Raw genomic sequence first — 14163 nt, 5'->3', positions numbered from 1 at the left:
TTGTTTCATGCAAAATAAAGGCAAACGATACCAGACTGAGAGGGACATTCAAATTCATCAATCTATTATAATAAATCTACAACACCATGGCTAAAAAAATTTAAAAAAAAAACAACAGGCAAACAATAGTACATCAAACACAACATAGAAAACTAAAGACTAAGCAACTTGAACCACACTAAACACTGGATGTGATCTCAAGTGCTACGGCAGAGAGCAGATTCTGCTCAACATGTGGCACAGTTGTTTTGCTCATGTTGGTTTGTAATAAGTATAATTCGCTAAGTCCATTCGAGAGAAGGGGACGAGATTTTAGTAACGAAATTATGAACTTATCTGCTATCATTTGAAAATACGGATCTTTCATAACGATTAACAAACTCGCGTTGGTGAAATTTATTAAGGGATAATTCCATCTTCACCATTTTGAACTCTTGGTTTAATAGCTTCCTTATGATAGGAAATACTAGCCCGGGAATATTGTATCAATTAAGATATACATACCCCGTATGCATGCGCTGCCTGGATATTGCTGAATAAAAATGGAAAATTCACAATTTGGAATGCTGAAATCATCTCTTTTGTCGTAAAGTTTTATTTTCAACTGACCCTCATTGTCAATTATAAATATAACTCAAGATATAAGGTAGACTTAACTGTATCTGTTGTATCATTTATCTGGAGTTGGATGGGATAGAATCGTTCAATATAGTTACCAAATTTTAAACTATTTAGTAAGAGAACATCATCTATATACCGGATAGTAAAGTCTAAGTATACTGCTTACTTCTTTTCTTTCATCCTAAGAAGTCCGTGTATGACGTCAGTCTTTAAAGAATAAAGGAACAAGTCGGCAAGAGGAGCACATTTGATTCCCATGGGAATGTCGATAGTAAGTTGAAAAATTACAAATATATTGACAATCAAGACATCAAGCATATTGATATTGTCAGTACAGAGAGTTTTTTTTAATGAATCAGAGTAATTTTTACAAAGTAGGATTTATCCCTCCCCAAGATAAGATACTTTTAAACTATTAAAGTCATATGAAACGAGTGAGTGGTGAAAAATAATGTTTTTCCAATTCTTGAACCAATGCATGTATATATCACAAACTAAGTCCTCTGTGCACGATTTTATCATTATTTACGCAAATATATCGTATAATCGTCAATTTTTTTTCTCTCTGTCTGTTATGATTTAACAAATATGGCTGCTCATTAAATGCCGTGTTTTGAAGCCGAAGTTTACCGATTGTCACCTTATAGTAAATAAATAACAAAAAGCATGGGTATTGAGCACGTGTTTAACATGTACAATCAGATAATTGTTTATTTTAATGACAGATTAATGCGTATTGCGATCACCGGATTTTTACGAGGAGGGTTACGCTCAGGTCACTATGCATACGGAAAATATGTCGGCGAATTGCTTCCTGGAAGCAAGCAATTAAAAATAAGTAAACTTCTTCTAAATGTGGACAAATTAAAGAATTTTCCTCAGAAAAAAGTATATGTACAAAAGTTTTATAATGAAAACTATCCATTTAGTTATAAAAAACAGATGCATATTTTTTTTTAATTTGAGGTTTCATATGACTTTAAGACCTCCTTGAAAAAGAGACAAATCCATACCAACTCCTTTTAATTTGTCTTTAGATTGGAATGGGGAATACTTGTTTAAAAGTGTAGAACAGTCAAATGTTTTAATACTATTGCAAGATAAAAGAGTCTTAGATTGTATGTACTCTAAAAGATCTTTGGATTTATTAGTATCCACCTCGATTTACGCCAACTCTAGAATAGTCAGTTTCCTAATAACCTAACTAACAGTTATCAAAGGTAACAGGATTATAATTAAATACGCCAAACGCGCGTTTAGTCTACATAAGACTTATCAGTGACGCTCAGATCAAAATAGTTATAAAGTCAAACAAGTACAAAATTGAAGAGCCTTGAGGACCCTAAATTCCCAAAAATTATTAGTTAGATATAAATATGAAAACAAATCTTAAGAAAGATATGCAAAGAGAATACCTACTTTTGACTGGTTTTTTTTTTATTATTATTATTAATAAACAATTGACATTCTTTTATTTAAGTTAAAACGAACTTGAATTCATACAGTGTTAATCAAGACAACAGTAGTTTATCGATGTTCAAATTCATCAATCGTTTACGAAGACACATAAAGGTAACAATCAAAAACTGAGGAAATAGCATAAACCAGATAACTCGACAGGAAAAAAACCATCACAGATCCAGGGGTTATAATTTTGTACGCTAGATGCCACGACTAATATAATCAATGACGAACGAATAAGAAATTCAAAAGATGAAATAAATTACAAAAGTGGGAAGTATTGAGAACCCAAATTTCGAAAAGTTTTTCCAAATACAAATAAGGTAAGTAATTCCTAGCGTAAGTTTGTTCTGCTATCCAAGAATTACTCACCATGCACATCAACATGAAGCAAAAATTTTACAATCTGGAATGAGATGAGATATTTTGACACATACTGTATAGATAATAGTTTTACTTTTACAGTATTTGACTCTTTTTGATACTTTTATTTTTGTTATAAAAGTTTTTTTTTCAACAAATCGAATCCGTCAAAAGTGTAAAATTATTTAGCAAAACAATAAAATACCACAGTCTATGATAAATGTAATGTGTAATTCTAGATCATGGTGAATAGAAAAGAGAACAACTAATATTTTCACCATTTACAGTTTATGTAATGTTGGTTTATGAAACACACTTTCAGTACTATTAGAGACATATTTGAAAAGGTTTAGATAGGATAATTTTGATACAAAATTGTCTTTAAATATTTTTAAAGACTTGATATTAAAATTACAAAAGAGGGCTGCTCGATTAATACTAGAAACAGACCCATTCGCTCCTTCTGCATCCTTATTCAAACATTTAAACTGCATGACAGTTGAACAGAGAATAAAATATCATAAGTTAGTGATGACATTTAAGTGCATTAAAAATGATGCCCCATCATATCTTACTAACAAGTTTCATTATGTTTCAGACAGAAATTCATACCCCTTGAGAAATGCTGTTCAAGGAAACCTCATACTCCCTAAACCAAAAACAGAATTGTTAACAAAATCTTTTATGTATTCTGGACCATTCTTGTGGAATAATTTGCAAATACCGTTAAGAAATATTACAAATGTTAATTCTTTCAAATACAAAATAACAGAAATCAACCTAGCTATATCAATAATATTAAAAACTGATCATGTCATCATGTTTATTTTTTTCATCACATTTTATCAAGTTGTATTAAACATTATTATCATACTTGACTTTTTATACTAATGTATGCAATGTATATGTTTGCATTTTGTTTGATTTCTCATGATGAGGGCCTCAGGGAAGATTAGTTATATAGCTAACTGTGTAACCCTCTTAAAATAAAGTATTGTTGTTGTTGTTGTTGTTGTTAATATATGAGTCGATAAACGAAGTATTGCACGAACACGCAAGAATAGACTTTAAATTAACTGTACAAAGTTCTATAACCCTAATATAACTTAAATTCCAAATTATGTATGTTCTTATAAAACTTAGCATAAAATCGGCAAATTGAAGACATGTCTAAATAAAGGCAGCAGTACTTTTCTGAAGTTCAAATACCGTAAATCTATTAATAAAATACATTTTAAGACGTACAAACAAAAACAGAGTGAATTGTTTGGATTTTAAAAGTGAGAATATAACACAATCGGTCAATCTACATATCAAACTACCTTTCTCTTGTCAAATATCTTTAAATGAAATTTTTAGTGTTATATTTAACATTGCCATAAAAGCGCGAGGTTTGACTGGCCACAAAACCAGGTTCAACCCACCATTGGTTTTAAAAATGTCCTGTTCCTATGTAAGGTACATGGCAATTGTTATCTTGTGGTTCGATTCTGTGCGTGTGTTGCGATGTTGTTTGTGTTGCATTTCAGTGTTTGGTGTAGTTTCGTTGTTTTCCTTTTGTGGTTGATGTGTTTCCCTCCGTTTTGGTTTGTACCCGGATTTTTTTCTCTCAATTGATTTATGACTTTCGAACAGCGGTATACTACTGTTGCCTTTATGTAACATAAAAACATAAAAAAAAAATTGGTTTAAAAAAATGGGATAACACTATTTACTTCTATAGAACTAAAGACAAAAACCGAGGATAAGCATCGGGTGTTACCACAAACAGATAATTGATTTTGTATAGAATGTATTTTTTGAGAGGTGTAACAACCTTCAAATTGAAAAACACCAATTTTTAGACGAAGGATGACAAGTTGTCAAAATCTGTCAAAATTGCAGTTTTGAACCATCAAATAAATGTAACTATGTAATCAATCCAAATTTGTCAGAAGCAACGAACTGATATGATACATAACAAACCTTTCTACAATTGTTCGTTTACAAGCAATTAAGAAAATGATTTGCAGATTTCAACTGCCTCAACAAAAGATAGACATGCAATGCACGGCCAGTAAACACATAAATGAAACTTGAACTTATAACAAACAAAAAGAAACATATAGATTTTATTTTTGTTTATTTTATCATAATTACTCTGTAGGTATTATGTTGTTGGTGGAGGTATTACATGCACTCTTTTGGTAGCCTATAAAAGCACCTCCTTCTCGTCGACCCTCTACACGTGCATCTGTTACAATCACACTGGAAATATGCATGTTCCTTGTGCACTTTACCGTCACGTATACAGGTACCTGCGGGAAAAAAAATCATACTTATCATACTACTGAAGTAAAAAACTAAAGAAGGAATTTCTGATATTTCTAAAATAAAAAAATAGAAGAATTCCACATTCGTGCATTCACTGTTCATTTCGACGTCACTATGCTTTTATCACTTCGTCGCGTTAAAGGTCAATTGATGGATTGTGGTTTTACATCGTTTGACCTTGTGTAAACCGATGCAACTAATTCATAAAACAGAACTGGAAATTGGTGTATTTGTTGTCAACAAACTTTGCTCGATACTGTCATTGACAGATAAACAACATAAAAATCAAAAATATAATTATACATGCACATTTGATGTTCGTTCAGTCACCCTGATACATCATTGGAGTACACTGAACGGCACAATGTTCTAGCATCGATAACTAAAGGTCACTTTAACACATCATTGATATACCCGAGTTACAAACTGATGCACCAATGGTTAAACTTGAACGTCAAATTGATAGACCATTGACCACACTTTTGTAACTCAGAAGCAATATTGATGCAAACTGAAAGTCACACTGATACACCATAGAAGCCGGTAGACAGAACGTCAAACGGATCCACAATTGATGTTCTATGAAACACACTGATACACCAGTGATAAACAAAAGACGTCACACAAGTGCGGGAACATATTTTCTGTGATATAAATTCCGGTGGAACATATTTCCTATGAAATTTGTTCTGGCGGAACAAATGTCACGCCGGAACAATTTTTTTGTTACAAATACACCATTGATGCACACTGTTCTTCAAACTGATACACCATTGGATTGATAAAGACTGAACGTACGGTGTCATTCAGTCAGAGTAATCATCTTTATTTGGACTCTGGTGAGAAATCGTCTTATTATCAATCATGCCACATCTCCCTATTCTATAGGGATACAAAAAATATTAATTATAGTATACGAGAAATTTACCTAAATTGAAAAACAAAGAATCTAACATAATCTTTATATAGCATCACTGAATAAATTCTGTGATAAAACAAAATATACATTTTAAATGTAGTCACTAGACATTTAAATTATTAAGGTCAACTGATACATGACAGACGAAAACGTAAAACAAAACAAAACAAAACATAACTGTTAACATGATATGGAATATGAAGTTCATCTAACTGTTGAAATGTAAAGCTTCATAGAAATAAGTAGCTGGATTCACATGCCTCTCATTCTGCGACATTCGTCACACGTGAGACAAAAATAATAACTTAGATATAAGAACTGACAAGGCTTCCAACTTGGAAAAATACATAAACCAGCTTGTTTCACATTCAAACTACGTTCTTTTGCAAAACAAATTATAATGTTTATGAAATAAACTTTTTTTTGTAACTTACCAGAAAAGGTGAAATATTTTCATATGTAGTAGTTGCATTTCGAATAAAAAAAACCTGCTATTGAAATTAATAATCGATATGGTCCGAGACCACCATTGTCGTCCCTTGATTTTCGTTGTACAAATATAGTCCCTAGTATTGACAGTGGGTTACTTGCCATTAATTTTTATACCCCTTCCAAATTTATTTCTCCATGTTTAATGCCTCAAATTGCAAGTATGGGGGTGAAATTACACTGTAAAAAAATTTGGGTCCAGGATTTTAAAGGAAAGTAGTGATTTGGTCCAGCTGAAAAAGGAAGCTGTCAAAAGATTTCAAGACGCCCTAAACATAAAATTGTTCATATTTTGAGTGTGTGTGTGTGTGTGTGTGTGTGTGTGTGTGTGTGTGTGTGTGTGTGTGTGTGTGTGTGTGTGTGTGTGTGTGTGTGTGTGTGTGTGTGTGTGTGTGTGTGTGTGTGTGTGTGTGTGTGTGTAGGTGTGTGTGTAGGTGTGTGTGTGTGTGTGCACAATATTTCTATATACCCTCCATTATAATAAGATTAACTGTATTAATTTGACCGCGTCAGATACACATTTCGACCCTTATGACTATTCACGTTCATGTACTTACCTTTACAGTAAGGGCAACCAGAAACTGGAATAATAGGATCCGAACAGTCCACTGGGGGACAATCCCAGTGCATGCAGTATTGTAATTCATTTGTCACCGCATGACATGTTCTACCAAACCGGGCATCTTTTGGCATGGCTGGAAAACCTCCCTTATAAACCACACATCTTCTGCTCAGTACACCTGCAATCCCTAGGACTACAGGAGAATTGAAACAAAGTAATGAGGACAGCATTTTGTATTGCATTTTCAAGCAATAAATCTAGCCCATTCTTAAGGTTCATGTGGACCCTTTGGCTAAGATGGCCGTATTTTCACCTCAAAATTTACTCTGAGTACAGACAAACCTGCGCATCTGTTAAATTTTCAAGGCATAGCATGCCCTAGATAAATAAATTACAAATATGTTTTATTTTTTCGACAAATTAAAACTTACCAGGATTTTGCAGTTCACTTTCTTCTATTCCTCAAGAAGTTGCCAAAATAAACTAAGTTGTGAAACAGGTTTGAGAACTTCCCCACGAGTAATAATTGAATAGAGCTGTATTGATTGACATGGACAATAGATAATAATTGGTGATTTAAACTGTGTACCTAAGTGGACCATATCAAGGAAAACTCAACTGTTTGTTAATTTTATCATCTTCTGCAGGGGCGAAAAAAAGAGCACACCAAAATTACCCCAAAATCCAGTTTAGTTATGAATTTTCTAAATCATACAATGCATTTGAATTCTATTTACCTAGGGCATGCTATGCCTTGAAACTTTTACAGATGCACAGATTTGTCTGTACTCAAAGTAAATTTTAAGGTGAAAATACGGCCATTTTAGCCAAAAACCTTAAAGTCATATGAAACCTCAAATTTAAAAAAAAAATATGCATATGTTTTTTATTACTTAATAGATAGTTTTAATTATATAACGTATATACTTTTTTCACATTTAGAAGAAGTTTCCTTTTTTTTAATTGCTTCAACTCTCCGACATATTTTCCGTATGCATAGTGACCTTAGCGTGACCCTTTTCGTAAAAATCCGGTGATCGCAATACGCTTGGATCTGTCATTAAAATAAACAATTATCTGATTGTACATGTTCAACACGTGCTCAATACACATGCTTTTTTGTTGATTGTTGACAATCGGTAAACTTCGGCTTCAAAACACGGCATTTAATGAGCAGCCATTTTTGTTAAATCTTAACAGACAGAGAGAAAAAAAATGACGATTACACGATATATTTGCGTAAAAAATGATAAAATCGTGAACAGAGGACTAAGTTTATGATATATACATGCATTGGTTCAAGAATTGGATAAACATTATTTTTCACCAGTCACTCGTTTCATATGACTTTAAATATACAATCAAACCCGCTTTACAAGTTTTATTCTAGAAAACGTCCAGGTTCATAGATATTGACTATAGTATACGTTCATTGACAGATACAAACGTTTGTCTATCCTACTGACATTATCCTTACATTTACATAACTTGTACGAATTAGGTAAAACACTGTTAAACTGATTATTAAATTGCGGATCCATAAGTTAAGCACTCTTGAATATTATTAATATTTGAGCCGTCTGATATCATGTCTTATTCCCGATTGTGACATTTAAATCAATGTGGCTGGTACTTCATGCATAGCAAGAGATGCATATTACTTGATTTATTTCACTTGACTGGGCGGGTTTAAACCGGTTCACTTATGAGAGACCAGTCCATCTATAGACAAGAGTTACGGGATAAACTCATCAATGAAGTGTCCAGTTATTCGTCCAATATCATACACTTAGTTCTTTTGGTTTGGATATCTGATAGGTGATTAAAAATCAGCAAATAATATAACGGCAATCATCCTTAGGGACGACATCAAAAGTTCAATGAAGGATAAAAAACTTAATTCACATAGTTTTTTTCACTCACCCCCCTTTCTTAACTTAATTTGGGAAAAATTGATTGACCCATATGGATATATGTAAAAATCAATGTCGGATAACCAAATCTTGCAGCAGTTCAACACCCCAACCCTCAAACTATTTGAATTAAGTTTTTTTTGTTTTTTTTGTTTTTATCTTACATTGATCTTTTGATGTCGTGCCTTATATATCTAAAATCTAAATATGTAACAATGAAAATTTCAATTTACGGAAAATTCATCTATTTCTAATTGTAACATTACTAAGAGTAAAATTAATGAGTATCAAAATTATTTTTTAAAACCATATATAATTTGTTATATCAGTATTATCAAAAATCTTTAAAAGCAACTTCAAATTAAAAAAAAAATAGACTTACCAACCACGAAGCAAATAAACCAGATCTTCATTTTCTCAATTATTTTTTTCTTCTATATCTGAAACATGAATATGTTAATATATATAATTTTTTAAAACAGGTTCCGTGTGAACGGAAATCTTAATTTTTCAGTGTTCTATGTTTCTTTTAGTTGGCTAGGATGTTGAAGGTCCTGCTTTCGGGATTTTGGATATGGGCGTTTCAAATGAGTCCAAAAGCGAACCGAACTCATGTTGTTTTTATTTTGTATACACTTGTATTTATATTTACTCAATTTGGAAAGTGCACTTGCCTCATGTATTACATATTGTACTATCAACAACAAAATGTGTTTTGTTATCGTCTTTGTTTATGTTTGTTTGGATCTTTACAGATGGTTTTGTGGTATATCTATGATGTATGTTTAAACAAATGTGACAGCAGAATCTATACATTATTTACATTTAACCAATTATAAAAAAGAAGGTGTGGTATGATTGCCAATGAGACAACTGTCCACAAGAGACCAAAATTACACAGACATTAACAACTATAGGTCACCGTACAGCCTTCAACAATGAGCAAAGCCCATACCGCATAGTCAGCTATAAAAGGCCCCGATATGACAATGTAAAACAATTCAAACGAGAAAACTAACGGCCTTATTTATATAAAAATATGAACGAAAAACAAATTTGTTACGCATAAACAAACGACAACCACTGAATTACAGGCTCCTGACAGTGGGACAGACACATACATAAATAATGTGGCGGGTTTAAACATGTTAGCGGGATCCCAACCCTCCCCCTTACCTGGGACAGTGGCATAACAGTACAACATAAGAACGAACTATAAAAACATTTGAAAAAGGCATTAAGTATGTCTGGTTCGGGCTCAACGATTTTCAGTAATATCTAACTAACTATGAAACCAAGTTTAAGCCATCTTTTTCTCTGCAAATTCGTGTACCAATTTCGAAGTATGACAGTTGTTTCACGTTCGTTCCATTTGTTCATATAGTCGAACGTTTTGTTTTGTTAAATTTTATAGACGTTCTCCTTTTTAATTTACCTTGGAGTATCCATATTGACTGAATGTTCAAATATATCTTTCCCTTTTTTACTCACTTATTTCAAAAAGAAAACTAATAGAACAAATTTTCGAAATTTTCACGCAAGAGATCAAGTGCTGCTTACCATGTTTTATTCAATACATGCAGGCACAAGATTTTTCTCTTACGAAATAAATGGTTTTTTTTCGTAATTTTATTTCTAATTTGCAAAAAGGAACAAAATGGTTTCCCTTTCCATCTGAAACAATTATTTTTTTTTCTATAAAAGCAAGTAAAAAAATAAAAGTATCGCGCATATCAATTAAGGCAACAGAAGTGATCAGAAGTATACCGCTATTCGAAACGCATAAATTGATAGAACAAAACAAATCCGGGTTACAACCCAAAACTGAGGGAAACACATTAAATATAAGAGGAGAACAACGACACAACAATAAAATGTATTATCGCTATTTTGTGCATTTTTCCTTTGATCTTTTTTTGTGATAATTTTCATATCATCGTGGCGTTGCTAACGAAATTGACATGAAATTGACAACGTCGTCATAGGTAAAATAGCGATAAAAAGATTATCATTGTTCATCTCAACTCGATTGCCTTTCTCGCTTTCGCCGTCCCGGCTCAAGCGAGAAAATCAATCTTGTTGAGATGATCACCGATAATCTATAAACACACACGGAAACGAACTAATCATTAGACAAAGTCCGATGAGAATAACAAATATAACATGGATGATGCATGCTTAAAATCTTAAAATTTTCAAAACAAAAATATTAAAAACAATATAACAATATAATTGTATTACCTTTTTTCAGAGACGATCCAATTGTTAGAGCTTTGAGACCTCTATTAGTAAGATGTTGAATAAAGTATATATACCAGTAAACAATGAATTAATCGATTAGAGTATTGACCAAATATATTGGTTGAAGGAAGTAAAAGTATATATGAGTGCATGCTGAAAAGTCGACTTAATTGATGGCAGCTGCATAAAACATTGAATATATATATTACATAATCCTATGAATATGTCGTTCTACAGGTTTAAAATAACTAAACATGTACATATACATAATAATTCACAAGTACAGGGATTTATGACAATATGATTAATAATTATGTTAAAATGCACGGGATTTCCGCATTGCTACAACAACGCAGGGTCCTATTAAGGATAAATTCCTTCAGTGCACAGTGGTCAAATTTATTAGTAACTCTTTGTATTATCCGTATAAAAAAGGAGAATAGAATTTCAGTTACTGAGACAGTAACCCACACGAAAAAACTAGCTAAGTGAATATAATGTCTCGATAAACTCTATCATGAAATATGAAAGGAAACGAACGTATCTTACATACATGTGAAAGGACAATTTGAATTTCTTGTTTTGGTTTCAAAAGAACATGTACAGAAACTGTTTCTGTTAAAGAGAAACGGAAGATAATTAAGACACATTCAAACTGGAAAGATAAAACAAAAATACAACTTGGGAGCAAACGAGTCTACGAAACATAACATAAAAAAAACAAAGACAAAGCAACACGAATCATAACTCAAACTTAGATTGTTAGTGAGTACTTCCATAGTCTATGTAGATCCTGCTCCACATGGGACACATCTAGTAAAGATATGATGAAGAATTAATATTATTTGTCAATCTGTTATTTCAATGTCGATTGTATTGAATCGTTCAAAAAAGTCTCTAAACTTTGAATTATTTCGGGAGGGGACATCATCTTGACTTCAAAGTCGGAAGATAATGCCAACTTTGTTGTCGCTTTGACATATTCCCCATTTCCTTTCCCAATTTTATTTATTTCATTCTTTCTAAGAGGTTTCAGTATGCAGTCTTCCTTGTATAAATCAAAGAAGACGCCGAAGAAGAGATACACAGTTTGTTTCCTTAAGAATTAACATTTGTTGTTTGTTGAAGGAAAGCTTCCTCCAAACTTAGCTAAAATGTTATCAAAGAAAAAACAAGCATCTTGCAAACGTCAGTTTCAGTGAATATTATGTTTGAATCTTATAGATTTTAATAAAGTGTAATTTATTCCTGCAATAATCAAGTAACCATAAGTTTATTGTTATCAAACTTTCATCTTTCGATTAAAAAAACAAATCAAAGTAACAAACTCAAATTGAAAGAATCGCGTGATTAAAGATCCAGTTGTACATCTTTAGTTGAAATTTCAAAGGAAAATTGACATTTTTTTTATTACATTTTGAACCAGTATTTGCTAACCAAGCATAAGCACCTGAAATTACGCCCTGTTCTTTGTTGGAATTCGTGTTGTTCAGTCTACAGATATCGGTGTTATGTTATTTTACGACTGAAGTGTGTCTTTTTGTTGTTTTTAAAGCTGTGTTTCATATAGATGAATTTGATTAATCACTGTATTTCTAACACGTTTCGCAGTGGTCAATAAGGTGTTGCAATGCCTAGTTTTCGAAACAAATATTCTTCTTTTTGTCTGGGACGGGGTGCTCGATATGCGGATTAATATTCATGTTATTTAATTTTACAACTATATAACTAATATATTTAGTAGTTAGAGGTATAGGGGAGGGTTGAGATCTCACAAACATGTTTAACCCCGCCGCATTTTTGCGCCTGTCCCAAGTCAGGAGCATCTGGCCTTTGTTAGTCTTGTATTATTTTAATTTTAGTTTTTTTGTGTACAATTTGGAAATAAGTATGGCGTTCATTATCACTGGACTAGTATATATTTTTTAGGGGCCAGCTGAAGGACGCCTCCGGGTGCGGGAATTTCTCGCTACATTGAAGACCTGTTGGTGACCCTCTGCTAGTGTTTTTTATTTGGTCGGGTTGTTGTCTCTTTGACACATTCTCCATTTCCATTCTCAATTTTATTAAACTGGGTATATTTTAACACGTCCAACACGACAGGTGACACATATAGAGCAGAATCTGTCTTCCGGAGCACATGAAACAATCCCAGTTTTTGGTAGGGTTTGTTTTGCATAGTTTTTAGTATTTTATGTTGTCTTTTGTGTACTGTGGTTGTCTGTTTGTCTTTTTTTGTTTTTTTAACCAATATAGCGTTGATAGTTTATTTTCGATTAATGAGTTTGAATGTCCCTCTGGTATTGTTCGCTTCTCTTCTATAGAAAATTCTGAGTAATTAAGTTTTTCCTTGGTTAACACTTGGAAATCACATGTGTTCGAAAAAAAAATACTTTTCGTACTTTTCGTACTTAGTGTACTACATTGCACCACTGACAAGTGGGTAAACTGTTTCGGCGGACAAAGTTTGTCCGGGCATACGATCGAAACAAGCCACCGAACTAAGGCGTATGTCTATCTACAAAAAACTATAAATATGCATTGTACATAATTCCGGTTTAAGTATCTGGTTGAAATAGAAAAGATAAAACATTTGGTTGAAATCTATTACCTTCCAAGTTTTACTAAAATCCTGAAATTGAATCGATTTGTGTCCGGCCATGTGGACATCGATAACAATTTTGGTAAAAAATTTACCTGGTTGTCCAGTCGAAATGCATGCATATAGTTACCGTTTACTACAGACAATTGTCTATGAATGAAAACAGCATATTGCATTGTATAAAATTACAGTATTTAATTGAAATGTGAAGTTCAAAGTTCAATAACTCTAGTACGACCCATCTGCATAATTTTGTTAAGTCGAATTATAATAGAATTATAAAATAATAATGAATATACCGAAATCGAAATTCAATATAATTTAGTTAACTACCGTTGACCTTATTTATTACTACACATATACTTTTGGTATATGAGGGAAATTACGCTTCGGAAGAAAAGTATCTTCCAAAAACTGATTGATCAATTCCAGTTGCACAAGATAATTAAGCAAGATACGTTTTGTTTTCTTTTATAAAGTTTTGAATTCGTCCCTACATGCATACACAAACAAGCTGGTCAGAAGAGGTTATTTGATATACCACAGTTTGATAAAGAAGTATATCAACCAAATTATACAAACCTCAAGACAGGGGTCATCATGCAATGTTCACTTTGTCTTTTGAGCGTTTCGTCTTTGTGCATATTGTCTCCTTTAAAAAGAGATAAAAGAAACAGGA

At 32.5% G+C, this 14163-nt stretch overlaps 1 long non-coding RNA gene across 1 annotated transcript; it reads right to left on the bottom strand.

The window, feature by feature from the left end:
* Positions 1–4543: 4543 nt before the first annotated feature.
* Positions 4544–11030, bottom strand: LOC139512000 (uncharacterized). Its single transcript, XR_011662136.1, has 4 exons — positions 10883–11030; positions 9024–9081; positions 6724–6921; positions 4544–4742 (listed from the first exon to the last, which is right to left on the bottom strand). It is a non-coding gene; the product is annotated as an uncharacterized lncRNA (long non-coding RNA).
* Positions 11031–14163: the final 3133 nt, after the last annotated feature.

This window comes from Mytilus edulis, chromosome 2 (assembly GCF_963676685.1).
Source record: "Mytilus edulis chromosome 2, xbMytEdul2.2, whole genome shotgun sequence".
NCBI lineage: Eukaryota > Metazoa > Mollusca > Bivalvia > Mytilida > Mytilidae > Mytilus > Mytilus edulis.
Note: the sequence above shows the minus strand (reverse complement) of the source record. Positions and strands in the feature narration are given on the sequence as shown.